The sequence below is a fragment of the Hippocampus guttulatus genome, chromosome 4 (assembly GCF_054856545.1).
Source record: "Hippocampus guttulatus isolate MCC_2025c chromosome 4, RoL_Hgut_1.0, whole genome shotgun sequence".
Classification (NCBI taxonomy): Eukaryota; Metazoa; Chordata; class Actinopteri; order Syngnathiformes; family Syngnathidae; genus Hippocampus; species Hippocampus guttulatus.
In genome coordinates, this window is record NC_141264.1 from 16,990,264 (window position 1) to 17,013,204 (window position 22,941).

The 22,941-nt window shown below is 51.4% G+C and overlaps 60 non-coding genes across 60 annotated transcripts; all 60 read left to right on the top strand.

Annotated features, from left to right (window-relative positions):
- Positions 1 to 2,187: 2,187 nt before the first annotated feature.
- trnae-uuc (transfer RNA glutamic acid (anticodon UUC)) lies at positions 2,188 to 2,259 on the top strand. The gene has a single exon. It is a non-coding gene; the product is annotated as a tRNA-Glu (tRNA).
- A 283-nt stretch (positions 2,260 to 2,542) lies between these two features.
- On the top strand, positions 2,543 to 2,614 carry trnae-uuc (transfer RNA glutamic acid (anticodon UUC)). The gene has a single exon. It is a non-coding gene; the product is annotated as a tRNA-Glu (tRNA).
- Positions 2,615 to 2,722: 108 nt separating this feature from the next.
- Positions 2,723 to 2,794, top strand: trnae-uuc (transfer RNA glutamic acid (anticodon UUC)). Its single transcript has one exon. It is a non-coding gene; the product is annotated as a tRNA-Glu (tRNA).
- A 282-nt stretch (positions 2,795 to 3,076) lies between these two features.
- trnae-cuc (transfer RNA glutamic acid (anticodon CUC)) lies at positions 3,077 to 3,148 on the top strand. Its single transcript has one exon. It is a non-coding gene; the product is annotated as a tRNA-Glu (tRNA).
- A 461-nt stretch (positions 3,149 to 3,609) lies between these two features.
- Positions 3,610 to 3,681, top strand: trnae-cuc (transfer RNA glutamic acid (anticodon CUC)). The gene has a single exon. It is a non-coding gene; the product is annotated as a tRNA-Glu (tRNA).
- A 281-nt stretch (positions 3,682 to 3,962) lies between these two features.
- Positions 3,963 to 4,034, top strand: trnae-uuc (transfer RNA glutamic acid (anticodon UUC)). Its single transcript has one exon. It is a non-coding gene; the product is annotated as a tRNA-Glu (tRNA).
- Positions 4,035 to 4,142: 108 nt separating this feature from the next.
- On the top strand, positions 4,143 to 4,214 carry trnae-cuc (transfer RNA glutamic acid (anticodon CUC)). The gene has a single exon. It is a non-coding gene; the product is annotated as a tRNA-Glu (tRNA).
- Positions 4,215 to 4,855: 641 nt separating this feature from the next.
- Positions 4,856 to 4,927, top strand: trnae-cuc (transfer RNA glutamic acid (anticodon CUC)). Its single transcript has one exon. It is a non-coding gene; the product is annotated as a tRNA-Glu (tRNA).
- Positions 4,928 to 5,033: 106 nt separating this feature from the next.
- On the top strand, positions 5,034 to 5,105 carry trnae-cuc (transfer RNA glutamic acid (anticodon CUC)). Its single transcript has one exon. It is a non-coding gene; the product is annotated as a tRNA-Glu (tRNA).
- Positions 5,106 to 5,208: 103 nt separating this feature from the next.
- trnae-uuc (transfer RNA glutamic acid (anticodon UUC)) lies at positions 5,209 to 5,280 on the top strand. Its single transcript has one exon. It is a non-coding gene; the product is annotated as a tRNA-Glu (tRNA).
- A 283-nt stretch (positions 5,281 to 5,563) lies between these two features.
- trnae-cuc (transfer RNA glutamic acid (anticodon CUC)) lies at positions 5,564 to 5,635 on the top strand. Its single transcript has one exon. It is a non-coding gene; the product is annotated as a tRNA-Glu (tRNA).
- A 461-nt stretch (positions 5,636 to 6,096) lies between these two features.
- Positions 6,097 to 6,168, top strand: trnae-uuc (transfer RNA glutamic acid (anticodon UUC)). The gene has a single exon. It is a non-coding gene; the product is annotated as a tRNA-Glu (tRNA).
- Positions 6,169 to 6,435: 267 nt separating this feature from the next.
- On the top strand, positions 6,436 to 6,507 carry trnae-cuc (transfer RNA glutamic acid (anticodon CUC)). The gene has a single exon. It is a non-coding gene; the product is annotated as a tRNA-Glu (tRNA).
- Positions 6,508 to 6,613: 106 nt separating this feature from the next.
- On the top strand, positions 6,614 to 6,685 carry trnae-cuc (transfer RNA glutamic acid (anticodon CUC)). The gene has a single exon. It is a non-coding gene; the product is annotated as a tRNA-Glu (tRNA).
- A 103-nt stretch (positions 6,686 to 6,788) lies between these two features.
- Positions 6,789 to 6,860, top strand: trnae-uuc (transfer RNA glutamic acid (anticodon UUC)). The gene has a single exon. It is a non-coding gene; the product is annotated as a tRNA-Glu (tRNA).
- Positions 6,861 to 6,968: 108 nt separating this feature from the next.
- Positions 6,969 to 7,040, top strand: trnae-cuc (transfer RNA glutamic acid (anticodon CUC)). Its single transcript has one exon. It is a non-coding gene; the product is annotated as a tRNA-Glu (tRNA).
- Positions 7,041 to 7,324: 284 nt separating this feature from the next.
- On the top strand, positions 7,325 to 7,396 carry trnae-cuc (transfer RNA glutamic acid (anticodon CUC)). Its single transcript has one exon. It is a non-coding gene; the product is annotated as a tRNA-Glu (tRNA).
- Positions 7,397 to 9,271: 1,875 nt separating this feature from the next.
- trnae-uuc (transfer RNA glutamic acid (anticodon UUC)) lies at positions 9,272 to 9,343 on the top strand. Its single transcript has one exon. It is a non-coding gene; the product is annotated as a tRNA-Glu (tRNA).
- Positions 9,344 to 9,446: 103 nt separating this feature from the next.
- trnae-uuc (transfer RNA glutamic acid (anticodon UUC)) lies at positions 9,447 to 9,518 on the top strand. Its single transcript has one exon. It is a non-coding gene; the product is annotated as a tRNA-Glu (tRNA).
- A 106-nt stretch (positions 9,519 to 9,624) lies between these two features.
- On the top strand, positions 9,625 to 9,696 carry trnae-cuc (transfer RNA glutamic acid (anticodon CUC)). The gene has a single exon. It is a non-coding gene; the product is annotated as a tRNA-Glu (tRNA).
- Positions 9,697 to 9,802: 106 nt separating this feature from the next.
- trnae-cuc (transfer RNA glutamic acid (anticodon CUC)) lies at positions 9,803 to 9,874 on the top strand. Its single transcript has one exon. It is a non-coding gene; the product is annotated as a tRNA-Glu (tRNA).
- A 281-nt stretch (positions 9,875 to 10,155) lies between these two features.
- trnae-uuc (transfer RNA glutamic acid (anticodon UUC)) lies at positions 10,156 to 10,227 on the top strand. Its single transcript has one exon. It is a non-coding gene; the product is annotated as a tRNA-Glu (tRNA).
- A 108-nt stretch (positions 10,228 to 10,335) lies between these two features.
- trnae-cuc (transfer RNA glutamic acid (anticodon CUC)) lies at positions 10,336 to 10,407 on the top strand. The gene has a single exon. It is a non-coding gene; the product is annotated as a tRNA-Glu (tRNA).
- A 449-nt stretch (positions 10,408 to 10,856) lies between these two features.
- Positions 10,857 to 10,928, top strand: trnae-uuc (transfer RNA glutamic acid (anticodon UUC)). The gene has a single exon. It is a non-coding gene; the product is annotated as a tRNA-Glu (tRNA).
- Positions 10,929 to 11,195: 267 nt separating this feature from the next.
- Positions 11,196 to 11,267, top strand: trnae-cuc (transfer RNA glutamic acid (anticodon CUC)). Its single transcript has one exon. It is a non-coding gene; the product is annotated as a tRNA-Glu (tRNA).
- A 457-nt stretch (positions 11,268 to 11,724) lies between these two features.
- Positions 11,725 to 11,796, top strand: trnae-uuc (transfer RNA glutamic acid (anticodon UUC)). Its single transcript has one exon. It is a non-coding gene; the product is annotated as a tRNA-Glu (tRNA).
- Positions 11,797 to 12,788: 992 nt separating this feature from the next.
- Positions 12,789 to 12,860, top strand: trnae-uuc (transfer RNA glutamic acid (anticodon UUC)). Its single transcript has one exon. It is a non-coding gene; the product is annotated as a tRNA-Glu (tRNA).
- A 103-nt stretch (positions 12,861 to 12,963) lies between these two features.
- trnae-uuc (transfer RNA glutamic acid (anticodon UUC)) lies at positions 12,964 to 13,035 on the top strand. Its single transcript has one exon. It is a non-coding gene; the product is annotated as a tRNA-Glu (tRNA).
- A 106-nt stretch (positions 13,036 to 13,141) lies between these two features.
- On the top strand, positions 13,142 to 13,213 carry trnae-cuc (transfer RNA glutamic acid (anticodon CUC)). The gene has a single exon. It is a non-coding gene; the product is annotated as a tRNA-Glu (tRNA).
- Positions 13,214 to 13,319: 106 nt separating this feature from the next.
- trnae-cuc (transfer RNA glutamic acid (anticodon CUC)) lies at positions 13,320 to 13,391 on the top strand. The gene has a single exon. It is a non-coding gene; the product is annotated as a tRNA-Glu (tRNA).
- A 281-nt stretch (positions 13,392 to 13,672) lies between these two features.
- Positions 13,673 to 13,744, top strand: trnae-uuc (transfer RNA glutamic acid (anticodon UUC)). Its single transcript has one exon. It is a non-coding gene; the product is annotated as a tRNA-Glu (tRNA).
- A 108-nt stretch (positions 13,745 to 13,852) lies between these two features.
- Positions 13,853 to 13,924, top strand: trnae-cuc (transfer RNA glutamic acid (anticodon CUC)). The gene has a single exon. It is a non-coding gene; the product is annotated as a tRNA-Glu (tRNA).
- A 274-nt stretch (positions 13,925 to 14,198) lies between these two features.
- trnae-uuc (transfer RNA glutamic acid (anticodon UUC)) lies at positions 14,199 to 14,270 on the top strand. The gene has a single exon. It is a non-coding gene; the product is annotated as a tRNA-Glu (tRNA).
- Positions 14,271 to 14,373: 103 nt separating this feature from the next.
- Positions 14,374 to 14,445, top strand: trnae-uuc (transfer RNA glutamic acid (anticodon UUC)). The gene has a single exon. It is a non-coding gene; the product is annotated as a tRNA-Glu (tRNA).
- A 267-nt stretch (positions 14,446 to 14,712) lies between these two features.
- On the top strand, positions 14,713 to 14,784 carry trnae-cuc (transfer RNA glutamic acid (anticodon CUC)). Its single transcript has one exon. It is a non-coding gene; the product is annotated as a tRNA-Glu (tRNA).
- Positions 14,785 to 15,241: 457 nt separating this feature from the next.
- On the top strand, positions 15,242 to 15,313 carry trnae-cuc (transfer RNA glutamic acid (anticodon CUC)). The gene has a single exon. It is a non-coding gene; the product is annotated as a tRNA-Glu (tRNA).
- Positions 15,314 to 15,589: 276 nt separating this feature from the next.
- trnae-uuc (transfer RNA glutamic acid (anticodon UUC)) lies at positions 15,590 to 15,661 on the top strand. The gene has a single exon. It is a non-coding gene; the product is annotated as a tRNA-Glu (tRNA).
- A 103-nt stretch (positions 15,662 to 15,764) lies between these two features.
- On the top strand, positions 15,765 to 15,836 carry trnae-cuc (transfer RNA glutamic acid (anticodon CUC)). The gene has a single exon. It is a non-coding gene; the product is annotated as a tRNA-Glu (tRNA).
- A 457-nt stretch (positions 15,837 to 16,293) lies between these two features.
- trnae-uuc (transfer RNA glutamic acid (anticodon UUC)) lies at positions 16,294 to 16,365 on the top strand. Its single transcript has one exon. It is a non-coding gene; the product is annotated as a tRNA-Glu (tRNA).
- A 641-nt stretch (positions 16,366 to 17,006) lies between these two features.
- Positions 17,007 to 17,078, top strand: trnae-uuc (transfer RNA glutamic acid (anticodon UUC)). Its single transcript has one exon. It is a non-coding gene; the product is annotated as a tRNA-Glu (tRNA).
- Positions 17,079 to 17,532: 454 nt separating this feature from the next.
- trnae-uuc (transfer RNA glutamic acid (anticodon UUC)) lies at positions 17,533 to 17,604 on the top strand. The gene has a single exon. It is a non-coding gene; the product is annotated as a tRNA-Glu (tRNA).
- A 103-nt stretch (positions 17,605 to 17,707) lies between these two features.
- On the top strand, positions 17,708 to 17,779 carry trnae-uuc (transfer RNA glutamic acid (anticodon UUC)). Its single transcript has one exon. It is a non-coding gene; the product is annotated as a tRNA-Glu (tRNA).
- Positions 17,780 to 17,885: 106 nt separating this feature from the next.
- Positions 17,886 to 17,957, top strand: trnae-cuc (transfer RNA glutamic acid (anticodon CUC)). The gene has a single exon. It is a non-coding gene; the product is annotated as a tRNA-Glu (tRNA).
- Positions 17,958 to 18,063: 106 nt separating this feature from the next.
- trnae-cuc (transfer RNA glutamic acid (anticodon CUC)) lies at positions 18,064 to 18,135 on the top strand. The gene has a single exon. It is a non-coding gene; the product is annotated as a tRNA-Glu (tRNA).
- Positions 18,136 to 18,416: 281 nt separating this feature from the next.
- On the top strand, positions 18,417 to 18,488 carry trnae-uuc (transfer RNA glutamic acid (anticodon UUC)). The gene has a single exon. It is a non-coding gene; the product is annotated as a tRNA-Glu (tRNA).
- Positions 18,489 to 18,596: 108 nt separating this feature from the next.
- Positions 18,597 to 18,668, top strand: trnae-cuc (transfer RNA glutamic acid (anticodon CUC)). The gene has a single exon. It is a non-coding gene; the product is annotated as a tRNA-Glu (tRNA).
- Positions 18,669 to 18,942: 274 nt separating this feature from the next.
- trnae-uuc (transfer RNA glutamic acid (anticodon UUC)) lies at positions 18,943 to 19,014 on the top strand. Its single transcript has one exon. It is a non-coding gene; the product is annotated as a tRNA-Glu (tRNA).
- A 103-nt stretch (positions 19,015 to 19,117) lies between these two features.
- On the top strand, positions 19,118 to 19,189 carry trnae-uuc (transfer RNA glutamic acid (anticodon UUC)). Its single transcript has one exon. It is a non-coding gene; the product is annotated as a tRNA-Glu (tRNA).
- A 267-nt stretch (positions 19,190 to 19,456) lies between these two features.
- Positions 19,457 to 19,528, top strand: trnae-cuc (transfer RNA glutamic acid (anticodon CUC)). The gene has a single exon. It is a non-coding gene; the product is annotated as a tRNA-Glu (tRNA).
- Positions 19,529 to 19,985: 457 nt separating this feature from the next.
- Positions 19,986 to 20,057, top strand: trnae-cuc (transfer RNA glutamic acid (anticodon CUC)). Its single transcript has one exon. It is a non-coding gene; the product is annotated as a tRNA-Glu (tRNA).
- Positions 20,058 to 20,333: 276 nt separating this feature from the next.
- Positions 20,334 to 20,405, top strand: trnae-uuc (transfer RNA glutamic acid (anticodon UUC)). Its single transcript has one exon. It is a non-coding gene; the product is annotated as a tRNA-Glu (tRNA).
- Positions 20,406 to 20,508: 103 nt separating this feature from the next.
- trnae-cuc (transfer RNA glutamic acid (anticodon CUC)) lies at positions 20,509 to 20,580 on the top strand. The gene has a single exon. It is a non-coding gene; the product is annotated as a tRNA-Glu (tRNA).
- Positions 20,581 to 21,038: 458 nt separating this feature from the next.
- On the top strand, positions 21,039 to 21,110 carry trnae-uuc (transfer RNA glutamic acid (anticodon UUC)). Its single transcript has one exon. It is a non-coding gene; the product is annotated as a tRNA-Glu (tRNA).
- A 103-nt stretch (positions 21,111 to 21,213) lies between these two features.
- trnae-uuc (transfer RNA glutamic acid (anticodon UUC)) lies at positions 21,214 to 21,285 on the top strand. The gene has a single exon. It is a non-coding gene; the product is annotated as a tRNA-Glu (tRNA).
- A 106-nt stretch (positions 21,286 to 21,391) lies between these two features.
- Positions 21,392 to 21,463, top strand: trnae-cuc (transfer RNA glutamic acid (anticodon CUC)). The gene has a single exon. It is a non-coding gene; the product is annotated as a tRNA-Glu (tRNA).
- A 106-nt stretch (positions 21,464 to 21,569) lies between these two features.
- On the top strand, positions 21,570 to 21,641 carry trnae-cuc (transfer RNA glutamic acid (anticodon CUC)). The gene has a single exon. It is a non-coding gene; the product is annotated as a tRNA-Glu (tRNA).
- A 281-nt stretch (positions 21,642 to 21,922) lies between these two features.
- Positions 21,923 to 21,994, top strand: trnae-uuc (transfer RNA glutamic acid (anticodon UUC)). The gene has a single exon. It is a non-coding gene; the product is annotated as a tRNA-Glu (tRNA).
- Positions 21,995 to 22,102: 108 nt separating this feature from the next.
- Positions 22,103 to 22,174, top strand: trnae-cuc (transfer RNA glutamic acid (anticodon CUC)). The gene has a single exon. It is a non-coding gene; the product is annotated as a tRNA-Glu (tRNA).
- A 274-nt stretch (positions 22,175 to 22,448) lies between these two features.
- Positions 22,449 to 22,520, top strand: trnae-uuc (transfer RNA glutamic acid (anticodon UUC)). Its single transcript has one exon. It is a non-coding gene; the product is annotated as a tRNA-Glu (tRNA).
- Positions 22,521 to 22,623: 103 nt separating this feature from the next.
- trnae-uuc (transfer RNA glutamic acid (anticodon UUC)) lies at positions 22,624 to 22,695 on the top strand. The gene has a single exon. It is a non-coding gene; the product is annotated as a tRNA-Glu (tRNA).
- The last annotated feature ends 246 nt before the right edge of the window (positions 22,696 to 22,941 follow it).

Here is a 22,941-nt window from a genome sequence, read left to right on the forward strand (position 1 = left end):
CCAAATTTGTCATGATTGTCTTTATGTGTGTACCCTGCACAGTGCCAAAAGACAGGGCCGGCAGCTGGGCCGCATGAACGCAAGTAATGATAAACAGGATGATGGTCCTTTTGCCTACCGTATAAGTGCCAGCCGCTCAGATGCCGTCACTAGACGGCTCCATTATGCGTGTGTCCAAATCTGCGTGGCAAATTCCTGAAGAGCCATCAGTGTGAAGGGAAAGTAAAGGGAGCCCAGATGTTTTACTTCAATAAGCTTAAGGATGAGTTCATGGCAAGAACATCTGAGGCTTTCAGATCTGTTGACCCAAAAAGGATCGTCTTAATCCAGCCTGGTTCAACTATGCATGTGTGATAGCCGATATACCAGACTGTCAGCCAGTTCAGAAGAAATGAGACCTATTTAACACTACGAATATGGAGAGTAAAAACAACACACAGACAAAAGAAAATAGTTTGTGCATGTAAAGAAATCAGTGAAAAAGAGCATTTGAAGAAGAGTGTCACTGATTTTGGGCAAGGGGACAGTTACACCTTGATTGAGGCGCTGAGAAAAAAATTTATGCGGCCCGTGGGAACACCTGCTTTTGTGAAAGGTCTGAGTTCACGATGCATTGAATTTGGCACGACAGCCCACCCGCTGAAAAGGTTGACGGAGAGACAGTTTTTGAACTGGCCAAATCCTGATGGTCTAGTGGCCAGGAATTGGTGCTCTCACACCTGTAGCCCGGGTTTGATTCCACATCAGGCAAGACCTGTTTTCGTGAATGGCACGAGTTCACGAGGAATTTTGCTCCGTCCCTCCTCCTTAACAGATTGACGAAGAGACAGTTTCTACATCAGCTCAGTCCCTGATGGTCGAGTAGTTAGGATTTGGGGCTCTCACTGCCACGGCCCATGTTCAATTCCCGGTCAGGGGAAACTGATTTTGTGAATGGCATGAGTCTACGAGGCGTTGACTTTTGCCCATTGGTCCACCCCCTTCACTCATTGACGGAGAGACAGTTTCAAAAAGCACACTGTCCCTTATGGTCTAATAGCTCGGATTCGGTGTCCTCACCGCCGCCAGGGTTCGATTCCCGGTCAGGGAAGACATGTATATGTGAATGGCACGAGTTAAGTTCACGAGGCATTGATTTTGGTGCTCCGTCCCACCCCCTAAACAGATTGACGAAGAGACAGTTTCAACAACAGCTCAGTCCCTGATGATCTAGTGTCGAGGATTTGGCGCTCTCACCGCCACGGCCCGGGTTTGATTCCCGGTCAGGGGAAAACCTGATTTTGTGAATGGCACGAGTTGAGTTCACGAGGCATTGATTTCGGCGTGATGTGACCCACTTAACAGATTGAGGGAGAAACAGTTTTCCCAGCAGTTGTGTCCCTGATGATCTAGTGCAGGGGTCCCCAAACTTTTTCCTGTGAGGGCCACATAACTTTTCCCTTCTCTGATGGGGGGCCGGTGTCAGTTTGTAACAGAAAAAGTGTGACGATCGTAGGGGAGCTTAAAAAATTTATTGTTTTCCAGAAAGCCACACAGAACCAAATAACCCTTTCCAGGTTCTTTACAGAAAAAAAGTCAGGAAACAAATAATAACACTATTAATGAAATAAATAATAACTAAATAACCCTCTCTGAGTTCTTCACAGAAAAAACAGGAAATAAATAATAACTAAATAACTCTCTCTGGGTTGTTCATAGAAAAAATATCCATGGAACATTAACTTTCTGTTGTGCCATGCACAATCTTAACAGACAAAAGTTCAGCTCAGTTGTCAGAGCAGAATCACTCTGACACATATGAGCAGTCTCTTAAAGTTCTTGTGTTCCTTCCTTATAATCCTTTTGTAGGTTCCAGTAGGCTTGTAGACACCGCTGTTTGCAGTTAGGGGGTTTTGGGGGCGTTTTTAACACAGTGACTGGTCATTTTGACCTGAGGACAACAGGAGGGTTAGAGGGCCGGGCCAAATGTGCTGACGGGCCGTATCCGGCCAGCGGGCCGTAGTTTGGGGACCCCTGATCTAGTGGCTAGGATTTGGCGCTTTAACCGCCACGGCCCGGGTTTGATTCCCGGTCAGGGATCACCTGATTTTGTGAATGGCATTGGTTCAGTTCACGAAGCATCGACTTTTGCCAAATGGCCCACCCCCTTAACTGATTGACAGAGAAACAGTTTCTAGAACCACAACATCCCTGATGGTCTAGTGGCTAGGATTTGGCGCTTTCACCGCTGTGGCCCGGGTTCAATTCCCGGTCAGGGAACACCTGATTTTGTGAATGGCATTCGTTCAGTTCACGAAGCATTGACTTTTGCCCAATGGCCCACCCCCTTAAATGATTGACAGAGAAACAGTTTCTAGCACCACAGCATCCCTGATGGTCTAGTGGCTAGGATTTGGCGCTCTCACCGCCACGGCCTGGGTTCGATTCTCGGTCATGGAATGATTGCTTTTGTGAAGGGCATGAGTTCACGAGGCATTGACTTTTGCCCAATGGCCCACCCCCTTAACTGATTGACAGAGAAACAGTTTCTAGAACCACAACATCCCTGATGGTCTAGTGGCTAGGATTTGGCGCTTTCACCGCTGCGGCCTGGGTTCGATTCCCGGTCAGGGATCACCTGATTTTGTGAATGGCATTGGTTCAGTTCACGAAGCATCGACTTTTGCCAAATGGCCCACCCCCTTAACTGATTGACAGAGAAACAGTTTCTAGAACCACAACATCCCTGATGGTCTAGTGGCTAGGATTTGGCGCTTTCACCGCTGTGGCCCGGGTTCAATTCCCGGTCAGGGAACACCTGATTTTAGAATGGCATTCGTTCAGTTCACGAAGCATTGACTTTTGCCCAATGGCCCACCCCCTTAAATGATTGACAGAGAAACCGTTTCTAGCACCACAGCATCCCTGATGGTCTAGTGGCTAGGATTTGGCGCTCTCACCCCCACGGCCTGGGTTCGATTCCCGGTCATGGATTGATTGCTTTTGTGAAGGGCATGAGTTCACGAGGCATTGACTTTTGCCCAATGGCCCACCCCCTTAACTGATTGACAGAGAAACAGTTTCTAGAACCACAACATCCCTGATGGTCTAGTGGCTAGGATTTGGCGCTCTCACCGCCACGGCCCGGGTTCGATTCCCGGTCAGGGAATGCTTGCTTTTGTGAATGGCACGAGTTGAGTTCACGAGGCATTAATTTTGGCGTGATGTGACCCGCTTAAAAGATTGAGGGAGAAACAATTTTCCCAGCAGTTGTGTCCCTGATGGTCTGGTGGCTAGGATTTGGCGCTCTCACCGCCACGGTCTGGGTTCAATTCCCGGTAAGGGAATGCTTGCTTTTGTGAAGGGCATGAGTTCACGAAGCATTGACTTTTGCCCAATGGCCCACCCCCTTAACTGATTGACAGAGAAACAGTTTCTAGAACCACAACATCCCTGATGATCTAGTGAATAGGTTTTGGCGCTTTCACCGCTGCGGCCCGGGTTCGATTCCCGGTCAAAGAACACCTGATTTTGTGAATGGCAGTGGTTCAGTTCACGAAGCATTGACTTTTGCCCAATGGCTCACCCCCTTAAATGATTGACAGAGAAACAGTTTCTAGTGCCACAGCATCCCTGATGGTCTAGTGGCTAGGATTTGGCGCTCTCACCGCCACGGCCCGGGTTCGATTCCCGGTCAGGGAATGCTTGCATTTGTGAATGGCACGAGTTGAGTTCACGAGGCATTGATTTTGGCGTGATGTGACCCGCTTAACAGATTGAGGGAGAAACAGTTCTCCCAGCAGTTGTGTCCCTGATGGTCTAGTGGATAGGATTTGGCGCTCTCACCACCAGGGCCCTGGTTCGATTCCCGGTCAGGGAATACTTGCTTTTGTGAAGGGCATGAGTTCACGAGGCATTGACTTTTGCCCAATGGCCCACCCCCTTAACTGATTGACAGAGAAACAGTTTCTAGAACCACAACATCCCTGATGGTCTAGTGGCTAGGATTTGGTGCTTTCACCGCTGCGGCCCGGGTTCGATTCCCGGTCAGGGAACACCTGATTTTGTGAATTGCATTGGTTCAGTTCACGAAGCATTGACTTTTGCCCAATGGCCCACCCCCTTAAATGATTGACAGACAAACAGTTTCTAGTACCACAGCATCCCTGATGGTCTAGTGGCTAGGATTTGGCGCTCTCACCGCCACGGCCTGGGTTCGATTCCCGGTCAGGGAATGCTTGCTTTTGTGAATGGCACGAGTTGAGTTCACGAAGCATTGATTTTGGCGTGATGTGACCCGCTTAACAGATTGAGGGAGAAACAGTTCTCCCAGCAGTTGTGTCCCTGATGGTCTAGTGGATAGAATTTGGTGCTCTCACTGCCACGGCCCGGGTTTGATTCCCGGTCAGGGAATGGTTGCTTTTGTGAAGGGCATGAGTTCACGAGGCATTGACTTTTGCCCAATGGCCCACCCCCTTAACTGATTGACAGAGAAACAGTTTCTAGAACCACAACATCCCTGATGGTCTCGTGCCTAGGATTTGGCGCTTTCACCGCTGTGGCTTGGGTTCGATTCCCGGTCAGAGAACACCTGATTTGGTGAATGGCATTGGTTCAGTTCACGAAGCATTGACTTTTGCCCAATGGCCCACCCCCTTAACTGATTGACAGAGAAACAGTTTCTAGAACAACAACATCCCTGATGGTCTAGTGGCTAGGTTTTGGCACTTTCACCGCTGCGGCCCGGGTTCGATTCCCGGTCAGGGAACACCTGATTTTGTGAATGGCAGTGGTTCAGTTCACGAAGCATTGACTTTTGCCCAATAGCTCACCCCCTTAAATGATTGACAGAGAAACAGTTTCTAGTGCCACAGCATCCCTGATGGTCTAGTGGGTAGGATTTGGCGCTCTCACCGCCACGGCCCGGGTTCGATTCCCGGTCAGGGAATGCTTGCTTTTGTGAATGGCACGAGTTGAGTTCACGAGGCATTGAATTTGGCGTGATGTGACCCGCTAAACAGATTGAGGGAGAAACAGTTCTCCCAGCAGTTGTGTCCCTGATGGTCTAGTGGATAGGATTTGGCGCTCTCACCGCCACGGCCCGGGTTCGATTCCCGGTCAGGGAATACTTGCTTTTGTGAAGGGCATGAGTTCACGAGGCATTGACTTTTGCCCAATGGCCCACCCCCTTAACTGATTGACAGAGAAACAGTTTCTAGAACCACAACATCCCTGATGGTCTAGTGGCTAGGATTTGGCGCTTTCACCGCTGCGGCCCGGGTTCGATTCCCGGTCAGAGAACACCTGATTTTGTGAATGGCAGTGGTTCAGTTCACGAAGCATTGACTTTTGCCCAATGGCTCACCCCCTTAAATGATTGACAGAGAAACAGTTTCTAGTGCCACAGCATCCCTGATGGTCTAGTGGCTAGGATTTGGCGCTCTCACCGCCACGGCCTGGGTTCGATTCCCGGTCATGGAATGATTGCTTTTGTGAAGGGCATGAGTTCACGAGGCATTGACTTTTGCCCAATGGCCCACCCCCTTAACTGATTGACAGAGAAACAGTTTCTAGAACCACAACATCCCTGATGGTCTAGTGGCTAGGATTTGGCGCTCTCACCGCCACGGCCCGGGTTCGATTCCCGGTCAGGGAATGCTTGCTTTTGTGAATGGCACGAGTTGAGTTCACGAGGCATTAATTTTGGCGTGATGTGACCCGCTTAAAAGATTGAGGGAGAAACAATTTTCCCAGCAGTTGTGTCCCTGATGGTCTGGTGGCTAGGATTTGGCGCTCTCACCGCCATGGTCTGGGTTCAATTCCCGGTAAGGGAATGCTTGCTTTTGTGAAGGGCATGAGTTCACGAAGCATTGACTTTTGCCCAATGGCCCACCCCCTTAACTGATTGACAGAGAAACAGTTTCTAGAACCACAACATCCCTGATGATCTAGTGAATAGGTTTTGGCGCTTTCACCGCTGCGGCCCGGGTTCGATTCCCGGTCAGAGAACACCTGATTTTGTGAATGGCAGTGGTTCAGTTCACGAAGCATTGACTTTTGCCCAATGGCTCACCCCCTTAAATGATTGACAGAGAAACAGTTTCTAGTGCCACAGCATCCCTGATGGTCTAGTGCCTAGGATTTGGTGCTTTCACCGCCACGGCCCGGGTTCGATTCCCGGTCAGGGAACACCTGATTTTGTGAAAGGCATGATTATTTGCCCAATGGCCCACCCCTTAACAGATTGAGGAAGAAACAGTTTTCCCAGCAGTTGTGTCCCTGATGGTCTTGTGGCTAGGGTTTGGAGCTTTCACAGGTGCGGCCCGGGTTCGATTCCCGGTCAGGGAACACCTGATTTTGTGAATGGCAGTGGTTCAGTTCACGAAGCATTGACTTTTGCCCAATGGCTCACCCCCTTAAATGATTGACAGAGAAACAGTTTCTAGTGCCACAGCATCCCTGATGGTCTAGTGGCTAGGATTTGGCGCTCTCACCGCCACGGCCCGGGTTCGATTCCCGGTCAGGGAATGCTTGCTTTTGTGAATGGCACGAGTTGAGTTCACGAGGCATTGATTTTGGCGTGATGTGACCTGCTAAACAGATTGAGGGAGAAACAGTTCTCCCAGCAGTTGTGTCCCTGATGGTCTAGTGGATAGGATTTGGCGCTCTCACCGCCACGGCCCGGGTTCGATTCCCGGTCAGGGAATACTTGCTTTTGTGAAGGGCATGAGTTCACGAGGCATTGACTTTTGCCCAATGGCCCACCCCCTTAACTGATTGACAGAGAAACAGTTTCTAGAACCACAACATCCCTGATGGTCTAGTGGCTAGGATTTGGCGCTTTCACCGCTGCGGCCCGGGTTCGATTCCCGGTCAGGGAACACCTGATTTTGTGAATGGCATTGGTTCAGTTCACGAAGCATTGACTTTTGCCCAATGGCCCACCCCCTTAAATGATTGACAGAGAAACAGTTTCTAGCACCACAGCATCCCTGATGGTCTAGTGGCTAGGATTTGGCACTCTCACCGCCATGGCCTGGGTTCGATTCCCGGTCAGGGAATGCTTGCTTTTGTGAATGGCACGAGTTGATTTCACGAGGCATTGATTTTGGCGTGATGTGACCCGCTTAACAGATTGAGGGAGAAACAGTTCTCCCAGCAGTTGTGTCCCTGATGGTCTAGTGGCTAGGATTTGGCGCTCTCACCGCCACGGCCCGGGTTCGATTCCCGGTCAGCGAATGCTTGCTTTTGTGAATGGCACGAGTTGATTTCACGAGGCATTGATTTTGGCATGATGTGACCCGCTAAACAGATTGAGGGAGAAACAGTTCTCCCAGCAGTTTTGTCCCTGATGGTCTAGTGTATAGGATTTGGCGCTCTCACCGCCACGGCCCGGGTTCGATTCCCGGTCAGGGAACACCTGATTTTGTGAATGGCATTGGTTCAGTTCACGAAGCATTGACTTTTGCCCAATGGCCCACCCCCTTAAATGATTGACAGACAAACAGTTTCTAGTACCACAGCATCCCTGATGGTCTAGTGCCTAGGATTTGGCGCTCTCACCGCCACGGCCTGGGTTCGATTCCCGGTCAGGGAATGCTTGCTTTTGTGAATGGCACGAGTTGAGTTCACGAAGCATTGATTTTGGCGTGATGTGACCCGCTTAACAGATTGAGGGAGAAACAGTTCTCCCAGCAGTTGTGTCCCTGATGGTCTAGTGCCTAGAATTTGGTGCTCTCACTGCCACGGCCCGGGTTGGATTCCCGGTCAGGGAATGCTTGCTTTTGTGAAGGGCATGGGTTCACGAGGCATTGATTTTGGTGTGATGTGACCCGCTTAACAGATTGAGGGAGAAACAGTTCTCCCAGCAGTTGTGTCCCTGCTGGTCTAGTGGCTAGGGTTTAGGCGCTCTCACTGCCACGGTCCGGGTTGGATTCCCGGTCAGGGAATGCTTGCCTTTGTGAAGGGCATTGGTTCACGAGGCATTGACTTTTGCCCAATGGCCCACCCCCTTAACTGATTGACAGAGAAACAGTTTCTCGGACCACAACATCCCTGATGGTCTAGTGGATAGAATTTGGCGCTCTCACTGCCACGGCCCGGGTTTGATTCCCGGTCAGGGAATGCTTGCTTTTGTGAAGGGCATGAGTTCACGAGGCATTGACTTTTGCCCAATGGCCCACCCCCTTAACTGATTGACAGAGAAACAGTTTCTAGAACCACAACATCCCTGATTGTCTAGTGACTAGGATTTGGCGCTTTCACCGCTGCGGCCCGGGTTCGATTCCCGGTCAGGGAACACCTGATTTGGTGAATGGCATTGGTTCAGTTCACGAAGCATTGACTTTTGCCCAATGGCCCACCCCCTTAAATGATTGACAGACAAACAGTTTCTAGTACCACAGCATCCCTGATGGTCTAGTGGCTAGGATTTGGCGCTCTCACCGCCACGGCCCGGGTTCGATTCCAGGTCAGGGAATGCTTGCTTTTGTGAATGGCACGAGTTGAGTTCACGAGGCATTAATTTTGGCGTGATGTGACCCGCTTAAAAGATTGAGGGAGAAACAATTTTCCCAGCAGTTGTGCCCCTGATGGTCTGGTGGCTAGGATTTGGTGCTCTCACCGCCACGGTCTGGGTTCGATTCCCGGTCAGGGACTGCTTGCTTTTGTGAAGGGCATGAGTTCACGAAGCATTGACTTTTGCGCAATGGCCCACCCCCTTAAGTGATTGACAGAGAAACAGTTTCTAGAACCACAACATCCCTGATGGTCTAGTGGCTAGGTTTTGGCACTTTCACCGCTGCGGCCCGGGTTCGATTCCCGGTCAGGGAACACCTGATTTTGTGAATGGCAGTGGTTCAGTTCACGAAGCATTGACTTTTGCCCAATGGCTCACCCCCTTAAATTATTGACAGAGAAACAGTTTCTAGTGCCACAGCATCCCTGATGGTCTAGTGGCTAGGATTTGGCGCTCTCACCGCCACGGCCCGGCTTCGATTCCCGGTCAGGGAATGCTTGCTTTTGTGAATGGCACGAGCTGAGTTCACGAGGCATTGATTTTGGCGTGATGTGACCCGCTAAACAGATTGAGGGAGAAACAGTTCTCCCAGCAGTTGTGTCCCTGATGGTCTAGTGGATAGGATTTGGCGCTCTCACTGCCATGGCCCGGGTTGGATTCCCGGTCAGGGAATGCTTGCCTTTGTGAAGGGCATTGGTTCACGAGGCATTGACTTTTGCCCATGGCCCACCCCCTTAACTGATTGACAGAGAAACAGTTTCTAGGACCACAACATCCCTGATGGTCTAGTGGCTAGGATTTGGCGCTTTCACCGCCACGGCCTGGGTTCGATTCCCGGTCAGGGAATACTTGCTTTTGTGAAGGGCATGAGTTCACGAGGCATTGACTTTTGCCCAATGGCCCACCCCCTTAACTGATTGACAGAGAAACAGTTTCTAGAACCACAACATCCCTGATGGTCTAGTGGCTAGGATTTGGCGCTTTCACCGCTGCGGCCCGGGTTCGATTCCCGGTCAGGGAACACCTGATTTTGTGAATGGCATTGGTTCAGTTCACAAAGCATTGACTTTGGCGTGATGTGACCCGCTTAACAGATTGAGGGAGAAACAGTTCTCCCAGCAGTTGTGTCCCTGATGGTCTAGTGGCTAGGATTTGGCGCTCTCACCGCCACGGCCCGGGTTCGATTCCCGGTCAGGGAACACCTGATTTTGTGAATGGCAATGGTTCAGTTCACGAAGCATTGACTTTGGCGTGATGTGACCCGCTTAACAGATTGAGGGAGAAACAGTTCTCCCAGCAGTTGTGTCCCTGATGGTCTAGTGGCTAGGATTTGGCGCTCTCACCGCCACGGCCCGGGTTCGATTCCCGGTCAGGGAATGCTTGCTTTTGTGAATGGCCCGAGTTGAGTTCACGAGGCATTGATTTTGGCGTGATGTGACCCGCTAAACAGATTGAGGGAGAAACAGTTCTCCCAGCAGTTGTGTCCCTGATGGTCTAGTGAATAGGATTTTGCGCTCTCACCTCCACGGCCCGGGTTCGATTCCCGGTCAGGGAATACTTGCTTTTGTGAAGGGCATGAGTTCACGAGGCATTGACTTTTGCCCAATGGCCCACCCCCTTAACTGATTGACAGAGAAACAGTTTCTAGAACCACAACATCCCTGATGGTCTAGTGGCTAGGATTTGGCGCTTTCACCGCTGCGGCCCGGGTTCGATTCCCGGTCAGGGAACACCTGATTTTGTGAATGGCATTGGTTCAGTTCACGAAGCATTGACTTTTGCCCAATGGCCCACCCACTTAAATGATTGACAGACAAACAGTTTCTAGTACCACAGCATCCCTGATGGTCTAGTGGCTAGGATTTGGCGCTCTCACCGCCACGGCCTGGGTTCGATTCCCGGTCAGGGAATGCTTGCTTTTGTGAAGGGCATGAGTTCACAAGGCATTGACTTTTGCCCATGGCCCACCCCTTAACTGATTGACAGAGAAACAGTTTCTAGCACCACAACATCCCTGATGGTCTAGTGGCTAGGATTTGGCGCTTTCACCGCTGCGGCCCGGGTTTGATTCCCAGTCAGGGAATGCTTGCTTTTGTGAAGGGCATGAGTTCACAAGGCATTGACTTTTGCCCATGGCCCACCCCTTAACTGATTGACAGAGAAACTGTTTCTAGAAGCACAACATACCTGATGGTCTAGTGGCTAGGATTTGGCGCTTTCACCGCTGCGGCCCGGGTTCGATTCCCGGTCAGGGAACACCTGATTTTGTGAATGGCAGTTGTTCACGAAGCATTGACTTTTGCCCAATGGCTCACCCCCTTAAATGATTGACAGAGAAACAGTTTCTAGTGCCACAGCATCCCTGATGGTCTAGTGGCTAGGATTTGGCGCTTTCACCGCCGCGGCCCGGGTTCGATTCCCGGTCAGGGAAATCCTGATTTTGTGAAAGGCATGATTATTTGCCCAATGGCCCACCCCTTAACAGATTGAGGAAGAAACAGTTTTTCCAGCAGTTGTGTCCCTGATGGTCTTGTGGCTAGGGTTTGGAGCTTTCACAGGTGCGGCCTGGGTTCGATTCCCGGTCAGGGAACACCTGATTTTGTGAATGGCATTGGTTCAGTTCACGAAGCATTGACTTTTGCCCAATGGCCCACCCCCTTAAATGATTGACAGACAAACAGTTTCTAGTACCACAGCATCCCTGATGGTCTAGTGGCTAGGATTTGGCGCTCTCACCGCCACGGCCCGGGTTCGATTCCCGGTCAGGGAATGCTTGTTTTTGTGAATGGCACGAGTTGAGTTCACGAGGCATTGATTTTGGTGTGATGTCACCCGCTTAACAGATTGAGGGAGAAACAGTTCTCCCAGCAGTTGTGTCCCTGCTGGTCTAGTGGCTAGGGTTTAGGCGCTCTCACTGCCACGGTCCGGGTTGGATTCCCGGTCAGGGAATGCTTGCCTTTGTGAAGGGCATTGGTTCACGAGGCATTGACTTTTGCCCAATGGCCCACCCCCTTAACTGATTGACAGAGAAACAGTTTCTCGGACCACAACATCCCTGATGGTCTAGTGGATAGAATTTGGCGCTCTCACTGCCACGGCCCGGGTTTGATTCCCGGTCAGGGAATGCTTGCTTTTGTGAAGGGCATGAGTTCACGAGGCATTGACTTTTGCCCAATGGCCCACCCCCTTAACTGATTGACAGAGAAACAGTTTCTAGAACCACAACATCCCTGATGGTCTAGTGACTAGGATTTGGCGCTTTCACCGCTGCGGCCCGGGTTCGATTCCCGGTCAGGGAACACCTGATTTGGTGAATGGCATTGGTTCAGTTCACGAAGCATTGACTTTTGCCCAATGGCCCACCCCCTTAAATGATTGACAGACAAACAGTTTCTAGTACCACAGCATCCCTGATGGTCTAGTGGCTAGGATTTGGCGCTCTCACCGCCACGGCCCGGGTTCGATTCCAGGTCAGGGAATGCTTGCTTTTGTGAATGGCACGAGTTGAGTTCACGAGGCATTAATTTTGGCGTGATGTGACCCGCTTAAAAGATTGAGGGAGAAACAATTTTCCCAGCAGTTGTGCCCCTGATGGTCTGGTGGCTAGGATTTGGTGCTCTCACCGCCACGGTCTGGGTTCGATTCCCGGTCAGGGACTGCTTGCTTTTGTGAAGGGCATGAGTTCACGAAGCATTGACTTTTGCGCAATGGCCCACCCCCTTAAGTGATTGACAGAGAAACAGTTTCTAGAACCACAACATCCCTGATGGTCTAGTGGCTAGGTTTTGGCACTTTCACCGCTGCGGCGCGGGTTCGATTCCCGGTCAGGGAACACCTGATTTTGTGAATGGCAGTGGTTCAGTTCATGAAGCATTGACTTTTGCCCAATGGCTCACCCCCTTAAATTATTGACAGAGAAACAGTTTCTAGTGCCACAGCATCCCTGATGGTCTAGTGCTAGGATTTGGCGCTCTCACCGCCACGGCCTGGCTTCGATTCCCGGTCAGGGAATGCTTGCTTTTGTGAATGGCACGAGCTGAGTTCACGAGGCATTGATTTTGGCGTGATGTGACCCGCTAAACAGATTGAGGGAGAAACAGTTCTCCCAGCAGTTGTGTCCCTGATGGTCTAGTGGATAGGATTTGGCGCTCTCACTGCCATGGCCCGGGTTGGATTCCCGGTCAGGGAATGCTTGCCTTTGTGAAGGGCATTGGTTCACGAGGCATTGACTTTTGCCCATGGCCCACCCCCTTAACTGATTGACAGAGAAACAGTTTCTAGGACCACACCATCCCTGATGGTCTAGTGGCTAGGATTTGGCGCTTTCACCGCCACGGCCCGGGTTCGATTCCCGGTCAGGGAATACTTGCTTTTGTGAAGGGCATGAGTTCACGAGGCATTGACTTTTGCCCAATGGCCCACCCCCTTAACTGATTGACAGAGAAACAGTTTCTAGAACCACAACATCCCTGATGGTCTAGTGGATAGGATTTGGCGCTTTCACCGCTGCGGCCCGGGTTCGATTCCCGGTCAGGGAACACCTGATTTTGTGAATGGCATTGGTTCAGTTCACAAAGCATTGACTTTGGCGTGATGTGACCCGCTTAACAGATTGAGGGAGAAACAGTTCTCCCAGCAGTTGTGTCCCTGATGGTCTAGTGGCTAGGATTTGGCGCTCTCACCGCCACGGCCCGGGTTCGATTCCCGGTCAGGGAACACCTGATTTTGTGAATGGCAATGGTTCAGTTCACGAAGCATTGACTTTGGCGTGATGTGACCCGCTTAACAGATTGAGGGAGAAACAGTTCTCCCAGCAGTTGTGTCCCTGATGGTCTAGTGGCTAGGATTTGGCGCTCTCACCGCCACGGCCCGGGTTCGATTCCCGGTCAGGGAATGCTTGCTTTTGTGAATGGCCCGAGTTGAGTTCACGAGGCATTGATTTTGGCGTGATGTGACCCGCTAAACAGATTGAGGGAGAAACAGTTCTCCCAGCAGTTGTGTCCCTGATGGTCTAGTGAATAGGATTTTGCGCTCTCACCTCCACGGCCCGGGTTCGATTCCCGGTCAGGGAATACTTGCTTTTGTGAAGGGCATGAGTTCATGAGGCATTGACTTTTGCCCAATGGCCCACCCCCTTAACTGATTGACAGAGAAACAGTTTCTAGAACCACAACATCCCTGATGGTCTAGTGGCTAGGATTTGGCGCTTTCACCGCTGCGGCCCGGGTTCGATTCCCGGTCAGGGAACACCTGATTTTGTGAATGGCATTGGTTCAGTTCACGAAGCATTGACTTTTGCCCAATGGCCCACCCACTTAAATGATTGACAGACAAACAGTTTCTAGTACCACAGCATCCCTGATGGTCTAGTGGCTAGGATTTGGCGCTCTCACCGCCACGGCCTGGGTTCGATTCCCGGTCAGGGAATGCTTGCTTTTGTGAAGGGCATGAGTTCACAAGGCATTGACTTTTGCCCATGGCCCACCCCTTAACTGATTGACAGAGAAACAGTTTCTAGCACCACAACATCCCTGATGGTCTAGTGGCTAGGATTTGGCGCTTTCACCGCTGCGGCCCGGGTTTGATTCCCAGTCAGGGAATGCTTGCTTTTGTGAAGGGCATGAGTTCACAAGGCATTGACTTTTGCCCATGGCCCACCCCTTAACTGATTGACAGAGAAACTGTTTCTAGAAGCACAACATCCCTGATGGTCTAGTGGCTAGGATTTGGCGCTTTCACCGCTGCGGCCCGGGTTCGATTCCCGGTCAGGGAACACCTGATTTTGTGAATGGCAGTTGTTCACGAAGCATTGACTTTTGCCCAATGGCTCACCCCCTTAAATGATTGACAGAGAAACAGTTTCTAGTGCCACAGCATCCCTGATGGTCTAGTGGCTAGGATTTGGCGCTTTCACCGCCGCGGCCCGGGTTCGATTCCCGGTCAGGGAAATCCTGATTTTGTGAAAGGCATGATTATTTGCCCAATGGCCCACCCCTTAACAGATTGAGGAAGAAACAGTTTTTCCAGCAGTTGTGTCCCTGATGGTCTTGTGGCTAGGGTTTGGAGCTTTCACAGGTGCGGCCTGGGTTCGATTCCCGGTCAGGGAACACCTGATTTTGTGAATGGCATTGGTTCAGTTCACGAAGCATTGACTTTTGCCCAATGGCCCACCCCCTTAAATGATTGACAGACAAACAGTTTCTAGTACCACAGCATCCCTGATGGTCTAGTGGCTAGGATTTGGCGCTCTCACCGCCACGGCCCGGGTTCGATTCCCGGTCAGGGAATGCTTGTTTTTGTGAATGGCACGAGTTGAGTTCACGAGGCATTGATTTTGGTGTGATGTCACCCGCTTAACAGATTGAGGGAGAAACAGTTCTCCCAGCAGTTGTGTCCCTGCTGGTCTAGTGGCTAGGGTTTAGGCGCTCTCACTGCCACGGTCCGGGTTGGATTCCCGGTCAGGGAATGCTTGCCTTTGTGAAGGGCATTGGTTCACGAGGCATTGACTTTTGCCCAATGGCCCACCCCCTTAACTGATTGACAGAGAAACAGTTTCTCGGACCACAACATCCCTGATGGTCTAGTGGATAGAATTTGGCGCTCTCACTGCCACGGCCCGGGTTTGATTCCCGGTCAGGGAATGCTTGCTTTTGTGAAGGGCATGAGTTCACGAGGCATTGACTTTTGCCCAATGGCCCACCCCCTTAAATGATTGACAGAGAAACAGTTTCTAGTACCACAGCATCCCTGATGGTCTAGTGGCTAGGATTTGGCGCTCTCACCGCCACGGCCCGGGTTTGATTCCCGGTCAGGGAATGCTTGCTTTTGTGAAGGGCATGGGTTCACGAGGCATTGATTTTGGTGTGATGTGACCCGCTTAACAGATTGAGGGAGAAACAGTTTTCCCAGCAGTTGTGTCCCTGATGGTCTAGTGGCTAGGATTTGGCGCTCTCACTGCCACGGCCCGGGTTGGATTCCCGGTCAGGGACTGCTTGCTTTTGTGAAGGGCATGAGTTCACGAAGCATTGACTTTTGCGCAATGGCCCACCCCCTTAACTGATTGACAGAGAAACAGTTTCTAGAACCACAACATCCCTGATGGTCTAGTGCCTAGGATTTGGCGCTTTCACCGCTGCGGCCCGGGTTCGATTCCCGGTCAGGGAATACTTGCTTTTGTGAAGGGCATGAGTTCACGAGGCATTGACTTTTGCCCAATGGCCCACCCCCTTAACTGATTGACAGAGAAACAGTTTCTAGTGCCACAGCATCCCTGATGGTCTAGTGGCTAGGATTTGGCGCTCTCACCGCCACGGCCCGGGTTCGATTCCCGGTCAGGGAATGCTTGTTTTTGTGAATGGCACGAGTTGAGTTCACGAGGCATTGATTTTGGTGTGATGTGACCCGCTTAACAGATTGAGGGAGAAACAGTTCTCCCAGCAGTTGTGTCCCTGCTGGTCTAGTGGCTAGGGTTTAGGCGCTCTCACTGCCACGGTCCGGGTTGGATTCCCGGTCAGGGAATGCTTGCCTTTGTGAAGGGCATTGGTTCACGAGGCATTGACTTTTGCCCAATGGCCCACCCCCTTAACTGATTGACAGAGAAACAGTTTCTCGGACCACAACATCCCTGATGGTCTAGTGGATAGAATTTGGCGCTCTCACTGCCACGGCCCGGGTTTGATTCCCGGTCAGGGAATGCTTGCTTTTGTGAAGGGCATGAGTTCACGAGGCATTGACTTTTGCCCAATGGCCCACCCCCTTAACTGATTGACAGAGAAACAGTTTCTAGAACCACAACATCCCTGATGGTCTAGTGACTAGGATTTGGCGCTTTCACCGCTGCGGCCCGGGTTCGATTCCCGGTCAGGGAACACCTGATTTGGTGAATGGCATTGGTTCAGTTCACGAAGCATTGACTTTTGCCCAATGGCCCACCCCCTTAAATGATTGACAGACAAACAGTTTCTAGTACCACAGCATCCCTGATGGTCTAGTGGCTAGGATTTGGCGCTCTCACCGCCACGGCCCGGGTTCGATTCCAGGTCAGGGAATGCTTGCTTTTGTGAATGGCACGAGTTGAGTTCACGAGGCATTAATTTTGGCGTGATGTGACCCGCTTAAAAGATTGAGGGAGAAACAATTTTCCCAGCAGTTGTGCCCCTGATGGTCTGGTGGCTAGGATTTGGTGCTCTCACCGCCACGGTCTGGGTTCGATTCCCGGTCAGGGACTGCTTGCTTTTGTGAAGGGCATGAGTTCACGAAGCATTGACTTTTGCGCAATGGCCCACCCCCTTAAGTGATTGACAGAGAAACAGTTTCTAGAACCACAACATCCCTGATGGTCTAGTGGCTAGGTTTTGGCACTTTCACCGCTGCGGCGCGGGTTCGATTCCCGGTCAGGGAACACCTGATTTTGTGAATGGCAGTGGTTCAGTTCATGAAGCATTGACTTTTGCCCAATGGCTCACCCCCATAAATTATTGACAGAGAAACAGTTTCTAGGACCACACCATCCCTGATGGTCTAGTGGCTAGGATTTGGCGCTTTCACCGCCACGGCCCGGGTTCGATTCCCGGTCAGGGAATACTTGCTTTTGTGAAGGGCATGAGTTCACGAGGCATTGACTTTTGCCCAATGGCTCACCCCCATAAATTATTGACAGAGAAACAGTTTCTAGGACCACAGCATCCCTGATGGTCTAGTGCTAGGATTTGGCGCTCTCACCGCCACGGCCTGGCTTCGATTCCCGGTCAGGGAATGCTTGCTTTTGTGAATGGCACGAGCTGAGTTCACGAGGCATTGATTTTGGCGTGATGTGACCCGCTAAACAGATTGAGGGAGAAACAGTTCTCCCAGCAGTTGTGTCCCTGATGGTCTAGTGGATAGGATTTGGCGCTCTCACTGCCATGGCCCGGGTTGGATTCCCGGTCAGGGAATGCTTGCCTTTGTGAAGGGCATTGGTTCACGAGGCATTGACTTTTGCCCATGGCCCACCCCCTTAACTGATTGACAGAGAAACAGTTTCTAGGACCACACCATCCCTGATGGTCTAGTGGCTAGGATTTGGCGCTTTCACCGCCACGGCCCGGGTTCGATTCCCGGTCAGGGAATACTTGCTTTTGTGAAGGGCATGAGTTCACGAGGCATTGACTTTTGCCCAATGGCCCACCCCCTTAACTGATTGACAGAGAAACAGTTTCTAGAACCACAACATCCCTGATGGTCTAGTGGCTAGGATTTGGCGCTTTCACCGCTGCGGCCCGGGTTCGATTCCCGGTCAGGGAACACCTGATTTTGTGAATGGCATTGGTTCAGTTCACAAAGCATTGACTTTGGCGTGATGTGACCCGCTTAACAGATTGAGGGAGAAACAGTTCTCCCAGCAGTTGTGTCCCTGATGGTCTAGTGGCTAGGATTTGGCGCTCTCACCGCCACGGCCCGGGTTCGATTCCCGGTCAGGGAACACCTGATTCTGTGAATGGCAATGGTTCAGTTCACGAAGCATTGACTTTGGCGTGATGTGACCCGCTTAACAGATTGAGGGAGAAACAGTTCTCCCAGCAGTTGTGTCCCTGATGGTCTAGTGGCTAGGATTTGGCGCTCTCACCGCCACGGCCCGGGTTCGATTCCCGGTCAGGGAATGCTTGCTTTTGTGAATGGCCCGAGTTGAGTTCACGAGGCATTGATTTTGGCGTGATGTGACCCGCTAAACAGATTGAGGGAGAAACAGTTCTCCCAGCAGTTGTGTCCCTGATGGTCTAGTGAATAGGATTTTGCGCTCTCACCTCCACGGCCCGGGTTCGATTCCCGGTCAGGGAATACTTGCTTTTGTGAAGGGCATGAGTTCACGAGGCATTGACTTTTGCCCAATGGCCCACCCCCTTAACTGATTGACAGAGAAACAGTTTCTAGAACCACAACATCCCTGATGGTCTAGTGGCTAGGATTTGGCGCTTTCACCGCTGCGGCCCGGGTTCGATTCCCGGTCAGGGAACACCTGATTTTGTGAATGGCATTGGTTCAGTTCACGAAGCATTGACTTTTGCCCAATGGCCCACCCACTTAAATTATTGACAGACAAACAGTTTCTAGTACCACAGCATCCCTGATGGTCTAGTGGCTAGGATTTGGCGCTCTCACCGCCACGGCCTGGGTTCGATTCCCGGTCAGGGAATGCTTGCTTTTGTGAAGGGCATGAGTTCACAAGGCATTGACTTTTGCCCATGGCCCACCCCTTAACTGATTGACAGAGAAACAGTTTCTAGCACCACAACATCCCTGATGGTCTAGTGGCTAGGATTTGGCGCTTTCACCGCTGCGGCCCGGGTTTGATTCCCAGTCAGGGAATGCTTGCTTTTGTGAAGGGCATGAGTTCACAAGGCATTGACTTTTGCCCATGGCCCACCCCTTAACTGATTGACAGAGAAACTGTTTCTAGAAGCACAACATCCCTGATGGTCTAGTGGCTAGGATTTGGCGCTTTCACCGCTGCGGCCCGGGTTCGATTCCCGGTCAGGGAACACCTGATTTTGTGAATGGCAGTTGTTCACGAAGCATTGACTTTTGCCCAATGGCTCACCCCCTTAAATGATTGACAGAGAAACAGTTTCTAGTGCCACAGCATCCCTGATGGTCTAGTGGCTAGGATTTGGCGCTTTCACCGCCGCGGCCCGGGTTCGATTCCCGGTCAGGGAAATCCTGATTTTGTGAAAGGCATGATTATTTGCCCAATGGCCCACCCCTTAACAGATTGAGGAAGAAACAGTTTTTCCAGCAGTTGTGTCCCTGATGGTCTTGTGGCTAGGGTTTGGAGCTTTCACAGGTGCGGCCTGGGTTCGATTCCCGGTCAGGGAACACCTGATTTTGTGAATGGCATTGGTTCAGTTCACGAAGCATTGACTTTTGCCCAATGGCCCACCCCCTTAAATGATTGACAGACAAACAGTTTCTAGTACCACAGCATCCCTGATGGTCTAGTGGCTAGGATTTGGCGCTCTCACCGCCACGGCCCGGGTTCGATTCCCGGTCAGGGAATGCTTGTTTTTGTGAATGGCACGAGTTGAGTTCACGAGGCATTGATTTTGGTGTGATGTCACCCGCTTAACAGATTGAGGGAGAAACAGTTCTCCCAGCAGTTGTGTCCCTGCTGGTCTAGTGGCTAGGGTTTAGGCGCTCTCACTGCCACGGTCCGGGTTGGATTCCCGGTCAGGGAATGCTTGCCTTTGTGAAGGGCATTGGTTCACGAGGCATTGACTTTTGCCCAATGGCCCACCCCCTTAACTGATTGACAGAGAAACAGTTTCTCGGACCACAACATCCCTGATGGTCTAGTGGATAGAATTTGGCGCTCTCACTGCCACGGCCCGGGTTTGATTCCCGGTCAGGGAATGCTTGCTTTTGTGAAGGGCATGAGTTCACGAGGCATTGACTTTTGCCCAATGGCCCACCCCCTTAAATGATTGACAGAGAAACAGTTTCTAGTACCACAGCATCCCTGATGGTCTAGTGGCTAGGATTTGGCGCTCTCACCGCCACGGCCCGGGTTTGATTCCCGGTCAGGGAATGCTTGCTTTTGTGAAGGGCATGGGTTCACGAGGCATTGATTTTGGTGTGATGTGACCCGCTTAACAGATTGAGGGAGAAACAGTTTTCCCAGCAGTTGTGTCCCTGATGGTCTAGTGGCTAGGATTTGGCGCTCTCACTGCCACGGCCCGGGTTGGATTCCCGGTCAGGGACTGCTTGCTTTTGTGAAGGGCATGAGTTCACGAAGCATTGACTTTTGCGCAATGGCCCACCCCCTTAACTGATTGACAGAGAAACAGTTTCTAGAACCACAACATCCCTGATGGTCTAGTGCCTAGGATTTGGCGCTTTCACCGCTGCGGCCCGGGTTCGATTCCCGGTCAGGGAATACTTGCTTTTGTGAAGGGCATGAGTTCACGAGGCATTGACTTTTGCCCAATGGCCCACCCCCTTAACTGATTGACAGACAAACAGTTTCTAGTGCCACAGCATCCCTGATGGTCTAGTGGCTAGGATTTGGCGCTCTCACCGCCACGGCCTGGGTTCGATTCCCGGTCAGGGAATGCTTGCTTTTGTGAATGGCACGAGTTGAGTTCACGAGGCATTGATTTTGGCGTGATGTGACCCGCTTAACAGATTGAGGGAGAAACAGTTCTCCCAGCAGTTGTGTCCCTGATGGTCTAGTGGCTAGGATTTGGCGCTCTCACCGCCACGGCCCGGGTTCGATTCCCGGTCAGCGAATGCTTGCTTTTGTGAATGGCACGAGTTGAGTTCACGAGGCATTTATTTTGGCATGATGTGACCCGCTTAACAGATTGAGGGAGAAACAGTTCTCCCAGCAGTTGTGTCCCTGATGGTCTAGTGGATAGGATTTGGCGCTCTCACTGCCATGGCCCGGGTTGGATTCCCGGTCAGGGAATGCTTGCCTTTGTGAAGGGCATTGGTTCACGAGGCATTGACTTTTGCCCATGGCCCACCCCCTTAACTGATTGACAGAGAAACAGTTTCTAGGACCACACCATCCCTGATGGTCTAGTGGCTAGGATTTGGCGCTTTCACCGCCACGGCCCGGGTTCGATTCCCGGTCAGGGAATACTTGCTTTTGTGAAGGGCATGAGTTCACGAGGCATTGACTTTTGCCCAATGGCCCACCCCCTTAACTGATTGACAGAGAAACAGTTTCTAGAACCACAACATCCCTGATGGTCTAGTGGCTAGGATTTGGCGCTTTCACCGCTGCGGCCCGGGTTCGATTCCCGGTCAGGGAACACCTGATTTTGTGAATGGCATTGGTTCAGTTCACAAAGCATTGACTTTGGCGTGATGTGACCCGCTTAACAGATTGAGGGAGAAACAGTTCTCCCAGCAGTTGTGTCCCTGATGGTCTAGTGGCTAGGATTTGGCGCTCTCACCGCCACGGCCCGGGTTCGATTCCCGGTCAGGGAACACCTGATTTTGTGAATGGCAATGGTTCAGTTCACGAAGCATTGACTTTGGCGTGATGTGACCCGCTTAACAGATTGAGGGAGAAACAGTTCTCCCAGCAGTTGTGTCCCTGATGGTCTAGTGGCTAGGATTTGGCGCTCTCACCGCCACGGCCCGGGTTCGATTCCCAGTCAGGGAATGCTTGCTTTTGTGAATGGCCCGAGTTGAGTTCACGAGGCATTGATTTTGGCGTGATGTGACCCGCTAAACAGATTGAGGGAGAAACAGTTCTCCCAGCAGTTGTGTCCCTGATGGTCTAGTGAATAGGATTTTGCGCTCTCACCTCCACGGCCCGGGTTCGATTCCCGGTCAGGGAATACTTTCTTTTGTGAAGGGCATGAGTTCACGAGGCATTGACTTTTGCCCAATGGCCCACCCCCTTAACTGATTGACAGAGAAACAGTTTCTAGAACCACAACATCCCTGATGGTCTAGTGGCTAGGATTTGGCGCTTTCACCGCTGCGGCCCGGGTTCGATTCCCGGTCAGGGAACACCTGATTTTGTGAATGGCATTGGTTCAGTTCACGAAGCATTGACTTTTGCCCAATGGCCCACCCACTTAAATGATTGACAGACAAACAGTTTCTAGTACCACAGCATCCCTGATGGTCTAGTGGCTAGGATTTGGCGCTCTCACCGCCACGGCCTGGGTTCGATTCCCGGTCAGGGAATGCTTGCTTTTGTGAAGGGCATGAGTTCACAAGGCATTGACTTTTGCCCATGGCCCACCCCTTAACTGATTGACAGAGAAACAGTTTCTAGCACCACAACATCCCTGATGGTCTAGTGGCTAGGATTTGGCGCTTTCACCGCTGCGGCCCGGGTTTGATTCCCAGTCAGGGAATGCTTGCTTTTGTGAAGGGCATGAGTTCACAAGGCATTGACTTTTGCCCATGGCCCACCCCTTAACTGATTGACAGAGAAACTGTTTCTAGAAGCACAACATCCCTGATGGTCTAGTGGCTAGGATTTGGCGCTTTCACCGCTGCGGCCCGGGTTCGATTCCCGGTCAGGGAACACCTGATTTTGTGAATGGCAGTTGTTCACGAAGCATTGACTTTTGCCCAATGGCTCACCCCCTTAAATGATTGACAGAGAAACAGTTTCTAGTGCCACAGCATCCCTGATGGTCTAGTGGCTAGGATTTGGCGCTTTCACCGCCGCGGCCCGGGTTCGATTCCCGGTCAGGGAAATCCTGATTTTGTGAAAGGCATGATTATTTGCCCAATGGCCCACCCCTTAACAGATTGAGGAAGAAACAGTTTTTCCAGCAGTTGTGTCCCTGATGGTCTTGTGGCTAGGGTTTGGAGCTTTCACAGGTGCGGCCTGGGTTCGATTCCCGGTCAGGGAACACCTGATTTTGTGAATGGCATTGGTTCAGTTCACGAAGCATTGACTTTTGCCCAATGGCCCACCCCCTTAAATGATTGACAGACAA